Below are 13,623 nucleotides of genomic sequence, written 5' to 3'. Positions count from 1 at the left end.
GGAAATGGTTGGACAGTGTTCTCGAAGCTACGAACATGAGTTTGACCAAACTGCGGGAGGCAGTGCAAGACAGGAGTGCCTGGCGTGCTATGGTCCATGGGGTCACGAAGAGTCGGACACGACTAAACGACTAAACAACAACAACAACAACAATCATATTGTCATACATGGGAAGAATAGGCATTTGGCATTGGAAAGAAACTCTCCCCATCCCCAATTTTCTCTCAATATAAGCCACAATTTTCTCTCAATATGCTGTAGTGATGGCAAAGTGTTGTTCAGCTGTACTTTAAGAAGATGTAACAAATGACCCTGTTCAGAAAGGAGTCTCATTCTGTCCAGTGTGACATAATTATGTTTAATAGAAACCAAATGCCAAGCTTGGAGGCATTCCGCAGAATTCCCTAAGGACAACCTTTTACTATTAAATAATAATAAGTGATTATAGCAGCATTATTTACACAGTTTACTGATTCTAGGGAAGGCCCAAATCCCTGTAAGCTAAATCCAAGTCCAGCATCCTCACCCAGTACTTTTAAAATTTCAGGATAGCATTTTACATCATACCAAGGGCTCTTGACTTCCCTACTGATTATAGATCTTGTGCCTAGTTCCTTTTGTGGCCAGTATTGATAAGCAGATAGTTATTCTGTGCAAAGACTAAAAACAAAGCAAAAAACACAAAAACAAAACACAAACACAAAAAAATCCCACATAAGCTAAACAGGTTGGGGGGACCTTTACATCAGATGATATTGAAAGTTACATCTGCACACTTATTAGAGATCTCCCCTGCTGAGAAAATTCTTTAAAGAAATACATCATACAGGAGTGATTATTCCTTTTTGTTAAGCCCCGATCTCGGCAAATACGCTAAGCTAACTTCAGATTTTTGCTGTGTTGCAATCTTCATATTGAAATCTGCAAGGAAAGACAAAAGCAATAACGACAAGAGAGTCTACAATGCATGCAAGATCAGGACCTATTGTTGGCCTCAATCTTTTATTTCAGTGTGCATATATTTGAAAATAGAGAAACAAAATAACTCTTAAAATGAATCCGTAAAAATATTAGGCACTTTCACTTGACTATACTTTCAGACCTATAAACAATAAATTCTGGTGGCATAATCTCTCGTAGTACAGTACAGGATATGCTCAGGGAGACCATTAAAGAGCCAATTAGGTTCTGTTTAAGTGAAAACAGTTCACAGCCAGTTGAGTAAATGGATTTATTCTGTTTGCTCTGTTTTGAGATCTGAGGCTATAACCCTGCCTTCTCATTTCCTCTCCTGCAAAAAATACATTCCCTGGGAATTGTGAAAAATGTGTCTGACTCCTGAAACATTTCCTCAGATTTGCCAGGCATGCAATACAAAATTCAAGTCCTGAATTCCGTTGTTGCATTAATGTAAAAGGCATGTAATAGTCTGGATAACCGACAGTTTTAGAGAGGAATAGATTCTTAATTCTTCTGGCAGCTGCTCACATGTGGTTCCCTATGATACACAGATTTCTAACAACAACAACAAAAATCCTTCCAGTAGCACCTTAGAGACCAACTAAGTTTGTCATTGGTATGAGCTTTCATGTGCATGCACACTTCTTCAGATACCACTTCTTCAGATGCACACTTCTTCAGATTCTTCTTGGTATCTGAAGAAGTGTGCATGCACACGAAAGCTCATACCAATGACAAACCTAGTTGGTCTCTAAGGTGCTACTGGAAGGAATTTTTTTATTTTGTTTCGACCACGGCAGACCAACACAGATTTGTAAGGCAGGCTTGGAAAACAGAAGTTCATTGGGCTCTCTCTCTTTGGCAACCTCCTGACAGGTATCTTTAGAACAAGCCTCCCGTACTCCTCTTGAGCCAGGATGCTTTGTAGCAGTTGCAGCTGGAAAGTCTCCAGCAACTCACTTTTGATGATCTCTGGCAGGCTGAGTCTCCCTGGTGTTTCTCAGTCATGCTTTGTTGTCAAACTCCTCTGTGCTATTTTGCAAACTTCTTTTTGCAGTGGGCTTTGCCATAGCATCTGTTAAGGCTAATCTGAAGCAACTTTTCTGCCCAGTGGCCTGTCTAATCAATACTGATTGCCTCATAGGCTCAAGTTGCTTTTGTTTTCAACTTGTGCTATCTGTGCATATGTGATTAGGCCCTTTATTAGCTTTTTACTGATATCTACAAAAAATGGTTTCTTTTCTCAGTAGAGTGTGTGTAGATTGTGAAGCGATGGTAAGCTGAATTCACTCTAACATATTTGTTACATATTTATCACACCCTCCTTCAGAGAACTCAAGAGTGCTACCCTGTAAAGTAAATTAGACTGAGAGGGAAAGGAAGTCCTGTTGCATGGGCAGAGGTCTGTGTGTTAATGGGATGGTTTTGTTGGATACAACCATTTATACTGACTTTCTTCTGTAGTTTTACATATTTCATTAGGACAACTTGTTGAGCTGAATCTGTACAGCTTTCTAAGTATAAGAAAGAAGATGTGAAAGCTGGCATTGGGTCAGCCTTTTGATCCATGTAGCTCAGGACAATCTCCTTCAACTTGCAGTGACTCCCTACTCTGTTGCTGTCATCCTTTCAATTGGAGATGCTAGGAATTGTACCACAACCATTCCACATGGCAACTTTCTATTCATTTTATATATATACACACCACTTACATTATAGAATATCAAAGCAGCACAGAGAAAGCCAGAAATAAGTCTAAAATACACATCAGAAACAATACAATTAAAATATCAGTATAACCCCAGGAGATGATCAGTGGACAATAATTAAAAATCGCATTCAGAAACTGGGTAAATAAAAAGGTCTGCATCGGAAACGGCAGATTGTTGGAGCCACAAGAGGTCTGGAGGGTGGCAACACAATAACAGGCCTTTTCTATGGTGGCTCCCCATTTGTGGAATGCTCTCCCCTGAGAGTCTTGCCTGGGCCTTCATCTTTAGGTGCCAGGTGAAAACTGTTTCTCTGTAATCAGGCCTTTGGCTGATTAGCATTCTATAGTCTTTTAAATGTGTTGATGGGATAGGGGTTATTGGCTTGTGTTCATTTTATTATGTATTTTGTGCTCTTGTTTTCTATTTTGTATTTTGAACCGGCCTGTGATCTTCAGATGAAGGGTGGTATACAACTGTAATAAATAAATAAAATTAATACATTGAACATGGCCTAGACCAGGCACCCCCAAACTTCGGCCCTCCAGATGTTTTGGACTACAATTCCCATCTTCCCCGACCACTGGTCCTGTTAGCTAGGGATCATGGGAGTTGTAGGCCAAAACATCTGGAGGGCCGCAGTTTGGGGATGCCTGACCTAGACTGAAGCATATGGTCAGCCAGTGCAGCTGCTTCAACAAAGGTGTCATATATTGATGGCAGTTAACTCCAGACAGCAAGCTCACAGCAGCATTTTTGCACTAACTGCAACTTCCGAACCAGCCTCAGGGACAGTCCTGATGAAGTGCATTGCAATAATCAAGTGAGCAGTGTGTGTGCCACTGTCGTGAGATTATCCCTGTCTAGGACTGTCAATAGCTGGCATACCGGGCTAAGCTGGTAGAAGGGAGCCCTCACTACTGAAGCAACTTGAGCCTCTAGTGCAGTGATGAGCAACCTTTTGAGCTTGGTGTGTCAAAATTCGCCAAAAAACCGAGCATAACTCGGGTGCTGTGTCACTTCGAGAAAAAACCCATAATTTCATGATATTTATAGTTCAAATAACAAAAATGTATAATTGTAATATATAATTGTATTTAATAAACCAAAAACTAATTATTTAACTTATTTTTTAAAAATATATATAAAAAGGGGAAAAAATAAGGCAAAACCCAGAGATCTTTCCCAGTGGGACTCTGGGCTCAGGCCTTCCTCCAACGGGTCTGCCACTGAGGAGGTGGGCTCGGGTTAGGCCTGTGCCTCCTCATGGCCCTCTTCAGCCCATCTCTCCCCTCACTTAGCTATGCTTGCGTGGCAGTGGGGCAACAGGACGTGAGGTTGAAGATCCGTGCAGTAGCCAAGGATGAAACATCCTTCTCAGCATGCGGCTGCGTGTCACCAAAAATGGCTATGCGTGTCAGTGCTGACACGCGTGTCATAGGTTCGCCATCACTGCTCTAATGACACATGAATCAGTGAGTACCCCAGACTACGAACATGTTCCTTTTAAGGGAGTGTTCAGAACAGACAAATGGCCAGTTTCCTGGGTGCCCAAACCACCTACTGGCAGTGCCTTCATCTTGGCAGGAGAGAATTTCAGAATATTGGCCATGTTCTATCTCCACTGTTGGAAATAGTAGGCTTCTGAATACCATAGCTGCCAAGTTATCCCTTTTTTACAGGGATTTTCCCTTATGCTGAATAGGCTTCCTCGCGAGAAAAGGGAAAACTTGGCAGCTATGCTGAATACCAGTTGCCGGGAATCGCAAGCAGGGAGATTATAGTTGCACTTAGGCCCTGCTGGTGGGCTTCCCATAGGCATCTGGTTGGCCACTGTAGGAACAGAATACTGGACTAAGTAGGCCTTTGGCCAGAACCAGCAGGGCTTTTCTTACCTTACATATTATTTGCAAGCCCAAGCAGAGTGCAGGTTTTTGTGACAGAGGAGAGACTATTGAAATCTCTCAGCTACCTCCGTGAACTACATGCACTTATTTTACCCTTCTTCAGTACAGAAGCTATGAGCTTCAAAAGTCAAAGTGCTTGAAAGAAATATATTGGATGAATCTTGAACAGGTCAAGACTACTGGTCATTCCAGAATATTATTTCATAGAATAAAACACTTTTCTTCCACTAGCATTGATCCAGCATGTTTACTGCTCGTGGGCTTCTCATAGGCATTTAGTTTTATTTATTTTATTTATACAATTTATATCCTGCACCCATCAAATGTGATCTTGGGCCCACAACAATAAACAGTCAAGTATCTTTGATTATATAACGGCTCATTCAGAAGCCCTGACAGCAGGGGAGAGTCTTCAGCTAGTGCAAAATAATAATAATAATAATAATAATAATAATAATAATAATAATAATAATAATAACAACTAAAGTTGGTACCTGGCAATGCTTGGAGGGCGGGTTGCTGGTCAGTTTGAGGACAGGTTGCTGGGCTAGATGGTCTGTGCTGGGAGGACTCATGCATTAGAAGGAAGTGTGCAATTCATTGCTGCAGGGAGAGGGCTTGTCTTACTGGTATTTGCCACTTCTGAAAAAGGGCTACATGAAGTTTCCAGTGATTAGAATAGGAGAGTTTTGAGGGAGAATACAATTTTCTCAATGAAAATAAATAGTTCTTTGGACGTTGGGAAGATACAATACTGGAAAGACATTTAAATCCCCTGAAATGTGCAAAACAAGTGAGCGAAATAGCGATAGCCCCAATAGACCCTATGTATGATTTGCTCTATTGGATAGCTGCAGTCCAGAGAGCTTCTGCAGTGAATCCAATTAATCCTCATGGTCTAAACATACACACGCGGTTTTCAGTGACTCAGATTTTTAAAAGCATACTTATTTAATAAAACCAGAAAATGAAAAACACTATTTAATTAGGTCTTAGATCTGCTCATGGGAAGATTTTGTTTCTAGTGGGAGCAAACCCCTTAATCCAGAAGTACTCTATATCTGTGCTGGCGAGAATGGCCTTGAGATACCTTCATTGAATGCAGAGAAGGAAAGAAATCAACAAAGGCAGTGGGGCTGCTCTAATCTGACCCAGCCTTTTAATAATGCTCATCCGCCTACGAGAATATCAACTACTCAAGGGACCATTCAACCAACTGCCTTTTTAATAAGACTGCTAGTCCAAAAATAATCTTAATCAATTAAGTATCTCCAACACTGCTACAAGGTCATTCCTAATGCAAAACTTACAAGGAAAACTAATAGTTATGCTTGATTTGATCTCTGTGCTGTATTCCTCTGTTCACAGGAAGAATTCTGGATAGAGTCTCCCTTTCTTTGGGTTAAAAAGCTTTCAGAATATAATCATCTGTGTTGCTTTTTTCAAATAGGGATGCGCAGTTTAATTTATGCTTACAAGCAATTGCAGCGTCAGTTTTGTCCAAAGACTGCAGAAAGAGATTTGTTCTTAAAAACTCCATATATTTTCATTCAAAAGGAACTGATTAATTTACCACTGTTTCAAGCTACATTATTTGAAAACTGTTAGTGAATTCTTACAAAACAACCTTATGTGCAGTGACTAGAAAATAAGGACCATTGAAATCATCTTAAATAGCCTACATAACTCGGTTATATAAAATCTAGATGTGCACAATATTAATACATCCAGTACTGCTGTATAGGACAGAATCTTGGGTAACAATGAAAAAATGAGAAACACACATTGATGATATCTGAAAACAAAATTATCAGGGAAATCTTTGGTCATATCAGGGAAAATGAAACCTGCAGATGAAGGATTAAAGAAGAAATAAGAAGTCTCTATGACAAGCCAAGCATAGTGGGCGAGATTAAGGCAAATTTATTTCAGTAGCTCAGGCGCATCCGAGATACAGATAAGCAGAGCACAGTGACAAAACAACTTTTGTAGTAACACCATGCCTTATTATTATAATTTATTAAATTTGTATACTGCCCTTCATCTGAAGATGACAGGGTGGTCCACAACATAAAAATGCAAAATGAGAACATAAAATACACAATGAAACAAAAACAAACCAATAACCTCTCTCCCACAAACACAGAGAATGTTAAGCCAAAGGCATGGTTCTAGATGTTTTTGCCTGTTGCTTAAAGATATGTAATGAAGGTGCCAGGTGAGCCTCCCCGGGGAGAGCATTCCACAAGTTGGGTGCCACCACATAAAAGGCCTATTCTCACTTTGTCACCCTCCTGACCTTATGAAGCAGTTCATATGGGAAGAGGCAGTCCTTGAGGTACTGCGGTCCTGAGTCATTTAAGCTTTTATAGGTCAAAACTGACACTTTGAATTGGGCCCCAAAACTAATGGGCAGCTAGTGCAGTCAGGCCAGGATGGGTGTGATATGCTCAAACTGTCTTGCCCTGGTGACCTTATTTCATTTTAACTTTTGCAGGGTAGTCCTGAAAATTCCAATTTGGGGGCAATATGAGGGTGGGGGTGTTTCAGCAGGGAGGTAGCTTTGTTGCAGCGTGGGAAGTCAGCCATGCTGCTTCCTTCTCACCACCTACAGTGGTACCTCGGGTTACAGACACTTCGGGTTACAAACTCCGCTAAACTAGGAAGTGGTTGCTCCAGGTTAAGAACTTTGCCCCAGGATAAGAATGGAAATCGCCTGCCAGCAGCGCAGCAGGAGGAGGAGGCCCCATTAGTGAAAGCACGCCTCAGGTTAAGAACCGTTTCAGGTTAAGAACGGACCTCTGGAACGAATTAAGTTCTTAACCCACTGTATTTTTCTTAAGACAGGCCTGTACTCCAGTGCAGCAGAAAAGAATAGGATTGGCATATTTCCCCGTCTGGGCGGAAATCACTAAAATGTATGGGAAAATCCAGACGTATGGCAGCCCATATCGGCAGTGCCGTTTTTGCCGATTCTCTATAAAAACTGCTCAAAAACGGCTTTTTGTGATTTCGGGCAGAACTAAAAAAAGCTCAACAACTTTTCTGTCCGGATTTTCACTGTTTTAAAATATGGCAACCCTAGAAAAGAAGCAACCAGTGTGGCTGTAGTGGTTAAGAGCGGTAGACTCGTAATCTGGGGAACCGGGTTCGCGTCTCCGCTCCTCCACATGCAGCTGCTGGGTGACCTTGGGCTAGTCACACTTCTCTGAAGTCTCTCAGCCCCACCCACCTCACAGGGTGTCTGTTGTGGGGGAGGAGGGGAAAGGAGATTGTTAGCCGCTTTGAGACTCCTTCGGGTAGTGATAAAGCGGGATATCAAATTCAAACTCCTCCTCTTCTTCTTTCTTCTTCTTCTTCTTCTTCTTCTTCTTCTTCTTCTTCTTCTTCTTCTTCTTCTTCTTCTTCTTCAGCAAGGACTCATCAGTGAGCTGAAACTAACTTGTTTCACAGGGAGTCTGAAGAAACCTTTTGTTAATGTCACCTTGACAAAGAGTTGAGCTAAAGTATCAAGGCAAAATCAGAAGTCTGGCTGCCAGGAGTAAAAGTGACAAGGGGTTTCTCTGAACTTTGTCACGAGAAGAATAGGTGAAAGCTTAGAGTCCATGCTGGGTAATTGCCTATCTGACTGTAGTTTGTTAAAGAGGACCAGCTTTCCAGTGACAAATATAGGGCACTGACAGGGGCTAGCTCTTCCTTTTTCTGCAACTGCAAAATGACGAAGCTTGTAAAAAGAATATGAAAGTGTAAACAGAGGAAACGAGAGGAGAGAGCACAGCAAGGGGGATAAAACAGGATGGCTGTGTAGCTATCCAAACCCACCCACACAACATCAAGCAGCAGCAGCAGCTTTGCTCTGCTTTAGTCATGCTGTAAAGAACCATCTGGGAGTCTCTGGAATAGTTAACACCTGTCATGTTACTACAGCCAATAACAAAACAGTCCATTTGTGAGCACCTTGATAAAAATGGATCATCAAAAAGAAGGCTAGATGGATTTGTCTGGAGAGAAAACACAACACATATAATGGTGAGATAATGCTGTTTGTTTTTAATAAAGTGGTGGTTTTTTTAGCTAGTGTAATTACTATGCCATGATCATGTTAAGATATTTGGTATATTTCCCACCATATCTTCTCATAAGCAATTAGGAAAATATGGGTTGTAAGTGTCTGCTAGGGAGGTAGTTTCCTCCTCCAGAGCCATATCCCCTGGATTCCCAAGGGCTCTCCACTGCTATTTCACCAGATCTACCAGAAATAGTAGACCATTTCTCTGGCGCTATTAATTTATTTGGAATATTTAATTTGCCACTCACCTGGAAAAAAATCATGCAGATACTCATGTTCGCACATTAGTCTTACGTGGCTCACATGTTGTACCCCTGATCATGGCTTGGAGGAAATGCAGAATTCTAAAGGGGCAGGCTGTTAGATGAAGCAGAGCAGAGGTGGCTACCCTGTGGACCTCCCATTGTGCTGGCTGGGACTGATGGGAGCTGGACTTCAACAATATCTGGAAGCCCAAAATTTAGATAATAAATAGTCACTCTTTAAGTATTTTCAGATAATGCAAAGCCAGAATAAATTCCACATGACTATTCACCACCCTGCTTTCTAGCAGAAGTCACCATTGGCAGAATTCCCCCATCAAAGTTAAGATTCTGCCGCTACTTCAACATGCCTTATCTCTCGACAGTCCTCCCTAGCACTCCTTCTGTCATTCTGCATAGCATACTGCCCCTATTGATCTTCTCTTTGACTCACTTCTTGCATCAGTTCTGTGTCATCATTGCCCTTTTTCTCAAAACACCACACTTTCAACTTTCTCAGTCTATTCCCTATACTCTGTATCCTTCTTTCAGTTTCCTTGCCTCTGGGCTCCCTTTCTCTTTGTCCTGGGTCCTCACCCTAGCCCAGTAATGTTTTGATTCCAGCAAAACTGGACAGCTTTACCTTCCCTCACAGAAGTTAGACTATAGCTGGCTTAGTGTTCTTGTTACTACACTAGCTCAGCCAACCACAAGCAGGAAACAATATCCTGCCCTGAATGTTCTTAACACATTGGGAAATGGAAGAACAGAAGTCAAAATTCACCTAAGACGAGCATAATTATATGAACAAGAGAAAAATCAATGTTGTAATAACAAAATTGGTTAGATAATTGCTGCATTTAGAAAAATCTGCATGGTTCTAGGGAACTACTGTATAGCCTAAATAACTATGTTGCAATGCTGATATGCCCAAAAGGCAACTTGAACGAGCAGAATTTTAAACATTGCTTCCATATGACAGAAAATCATTGTTTCATTCTCTTTCATACTAGTCAGACCTTAGTATGGACTTGGGAGAAAAATCAAGAGCAGAATAAGGATAAAGCTTTTGAAAATAAGACTTAGTAGAAAAGGCTGATGGTAGAGTCTGGAGATGACAACCACTTTCTAATAGATGTACATTTTTTTTAAACATTCTTCGTATCTGAAGAAGTGTGCATGCACACGAAAGCTCATACCAAAATAAAAACTTAGTTGGTCTTTAAGGTGCTACTGAAGGATTTTTTTTATTTTTTTTAAAGTTGTTCAAGCAGAAATGCAACTGACAGGAAGTAATGGGCTTTTGTTTGAAGGAGGGAAGATTTTTAACATCACGTTCAAAACTGAGAAAAGTTAAGAACTCAATAAGAGTGGTTTGGGAATACCTCGACTGTTGGATGTTTTTCAGTAGAGACAAAGATCAGTTAGGTGCAGTTAAAGTGGAAATGATCATACATGGGTCTAAATCAGGGATGGGTAGCTAAAACCAACTCATCTGCTATGTTCTGAGCAGTGCTCATTTATTGTTCCACTAGAGTCAAGGATCAATCAATAACAATGAAATGACAGATAATTTCCCTGTATATATCCCAGGTAGGTATGTACATTTTAGGTGTGTCCAATTGACATGTAATTGCCAACTTGTGGGTCCTCTTGGGGCAGAGCAGAATGGAATGGAAGGTGGGGCAGGGGTTGGGAGCAGAATCCCTGTGTGAAATGGTCACTGCCTGTATATAAATTGCTGCTTAGGTGGTGGGTCACAGCAAAGAAGTATGCAACCTACAGATTATATGTTGTTGTTATTCCATCCCCCAAATAGGTTACATATTCATTTTCTGCTCCAAAATTATCTGATTCTAGGAAAGGCTATATTTATTTTCTTTCTAGTTCTATGTCATAAAAATATATTTCCCCTTAGATAGAACCAAGGCCCTTGGGCTGCCTGTCCTCTTTAACACATTAAGCTAAACATGGAAAGCAAACGTACCTCCAGGCACTCTCTTAATCCTTTTAGCAGGTAGACTCTGAGTGGTCTGCAAGCAGATTTTTTAAAGGGATCAGATGTGCACTAGGTGAACATCTAGTTGTTGCATTACATACTTATGAATTCCAAGTTGCAGGATCAGCAGTCACTACCTGTTTAGTCTGCATGGTTTTTCAAATCTACTTGGTTTTTCAGAGAATCCTTTACCTACTTCCAAACAGGGGTCAATTCAAATATGCAGAATTAGCAGAAATGCAGAAATAGCAAGTAATACAGTCCTTCCTTGACTGTTGCACATTAGGGCTGCAGGTGGAAGGAGGGGAGGGGGGCATATGTTTAAATAAGCCCCTATGTAACTGCCTGGATCACTGCAGTGCTCTCTATATGGGGCTGGCTTTAGAAATGGCCTGGAAAGCCAGAACCGTTTCAGAACACAGCTGCCAGGATGTGGTAGCAGCAAGGCAGTCGGGACTTATTACAGTACGCTGATTCTATACCAACTACATGTGTTGCCAGTTTTTCTGGGCTCAGTTTTAAGAGCTGGTGTTAATTTTGGTCTAGGTCAGTGGTTCCCAATTGGTGGTCTGCATAACCCACTTAGGGGGTCCGTGGCACATATCCGTCAACTGTCTGGGAAATCCTGTTTTGAGAAGCCATGCTCTCATGTGAGAGCATGGAATGCGAAAACATGCAGGACATGTGACACATGTGGGAGTGCAGCCCAGAAGATGGGCATCCCAGTTTTGCGCTGGGACATGGTGGCACCATTCACATAACAGAAACTACCACAGATACAACACTTTCAAAAGTAGGGGTTCTATGGCTTGGCTTTTGAAAAACTGGGTTCTGCAGTACTTAGCTAATTGGGAAGTGGTGTCCAAACTTTTTTCAAAGAGGGCCAGATTTGATCAAGTAAAGGGGCGTGAGGGCTGACCAAAAGGCCAACCAAAGTTGTTGACCTTTTTTTAGGATTGAACACGTTGAGCTTTTTTTTAGGGTTGAAGTTGAGTTGTTTTTTTTTTTTTTTGGGATTTTACCCCAGGAAATAAACTGCCACAGGGGCCGGATTAGGCCCCCAAAATGGACTTTGTACATGTCTGGAAACTTTAGGCCATTTAAGTTTTGAAGGGTTATCTGGTGCAAGAACTGCATGTATCAATATTAGTTTGCCTGAGCTCAGTATCAGAGGCTATTCTCTCTTGCCCTTCATTGGCAAAATCTGATTGGCAGATACCAGAGATGGAGCCTTTTTGGTGGTAACAGAGCATCTGAGGAAATCCTTCCCTGAAGAGCTCTGAAAAGCCCCTTCTGCTGTATTTTTATGCTGATGTGTTTTTACCTCTTCTGTTGCCCCCCTTATTTTTAACTGTTATAACTTTTCTAAGCTGCTTTGGAAGAAATATTTTAAAGAGTAGGGATATAAACAAACAAACAAATAAAATAAAGCAGCAGAAGAAAGTAGTCCCGAAGGCAAGCTTTCTGCAGTTTTATTCAGGTCAAAGGAAATGAATGGCTGGGGAAATATTTCTAGAAACTATAGGAAGAGGAGAGCCAATGGGGGACTAGAGCTTGTGAGTGTGCAGCTTACAAGCAGGTGAAAGCAGGGTGGTGTCATCAGGTCTGGTAGGGGAGATTAAGCAGCTCAGCTCAGAGGACAAGGGATGCCGGGTTGAAGACTCTTGGACTAAGCGGGGCATGGAGTGTAACTGTGTTGGGAGAAGAACCTGTTTTTCAGAGAGTGAATGAACCATATTTTGAATTTGTATATGACAGGGAATAAGGCCTTTTTAAAATGCATTAGTATTAAAGCTGGAAGGTACTGTGAGAAATAAATGGAAGTGCTATCTCTTAAGTAAGTGGAAAGGGAGTGGTGAATAACTACTTCTGTACTAAATGGCTTGCTTGTTTGATTATTTTAAAAGCAGTGAAAGAAAATGCACATTGGGACTTGGAGAATCATATAATACTATGCCTTGCACTTAGTTTGTGAGGCATGCTCCTGGGATGAATTTTTTTAAAAGCTCAAGACAGGGTAGCAAAGAACAGCAGTGAATTCAGTTCTGAGTAACAGCACAGAGAGGAAGGGACTGGTGTGTTGGGTTTGCTTGTGTTTAACGTCTAAATTAATTATCAAAATCTACGCACTAATGAAATCCATAGATGAGATTAAATAGTGAGAAGCTGCAAGCACACATCATAGCAGGATCACATTCCAAAGGGGCCAGGAGTACTTAGAAAACATAAACAGAACACCACAAAATTAAGCATGATCTGTAAAAGTACAGTATAGCTTAAAGATGTGAGCAATGCATTATGCACAAGCAATACATTAAGCACCATTCCCTTCTCTTTGAATATTTCTGACCATAGAATCTTACCCAGTAGTTCAAGCTTTTTGAAATCAGCCTTCTTAAAGTCCAGAGTGCATGTCTGACTACACCCAGCTTTCCCTCGTCTCTGTGTAATGAAACCCAAGAGAACAGGATCACTTTCTCAGTACTGAATGTTTGGTAATCTGATCTAGGAAGGTATCATCCTAGCCTTCAGTCTGGCTTCGCAGGCTATAGCAGACACCCACAGTATATCTGAAGAAGTGTGCATGCACACGAAAGCTTATGCCAAGAACAAACTTAGTTGGTCTCTAAGGTGCTACTGGACATTTTTTAACACCCCACCCACCCACAGTGAAGTCACTGTTGTTTCCCTCTCCTACAATTTTTACTCATATACTCTTAGTCTGCCTTCTGTCATT

At 41.2% G+C, this 13,623-nt stretch overlaps 1 protein-coding gene and 1 long non-coding RNA gene across 5 annotated transcripts in view; one reads left to right on the top strand and one right to left on the bottom strand.

Annotated features, from left to right (window-relative positions):
• The window catches only part of UIMC1 (ubiquitin interaction motif containing 1), an 81,137-nt gene that overhangs the window by 14,014 nt on the left and 53,500 nt on the right, over window positions 1-13,623 (top strand). The gene's annotated exons all lie outside the window — the stretch shown is intronic.
• LOC148686896 (uncharacterized) lies at window positions 344-13,337 on the bottom strand. Its single transcript, XR_015948200.1, has 4 exons — window positions 13,250-13,337; window positions 8,894-9,090; window positions 5,071-5,229; window positions 344-921 (listed from the first exon to the last, which is right to left on the bottom strand). It is a non-coding gene; the product is annotated as an uncharacterized LOC148686896 (long non-coding RNA).

This window comes from Zootoca vivipara, chromosome 2, assembly GCF_965207765.1.
Source record: "Zootoca vivipara chromosome 2, rZooViv2.hap1.1, whole genome shotgun sequence".
Taxonomy (NCBI): domain Eukaryota; kingdom Metazoa; phylum Chordata; class Lepidosauria; order Squamata; family Lacertidae; genus Zootoca; species Zootoca vivipara.
The sequence above is the reverse complement of the archived record's forward strand: the minus strand, read 5'-3'. Positions and strand labels throughout refer to the sequence as shown.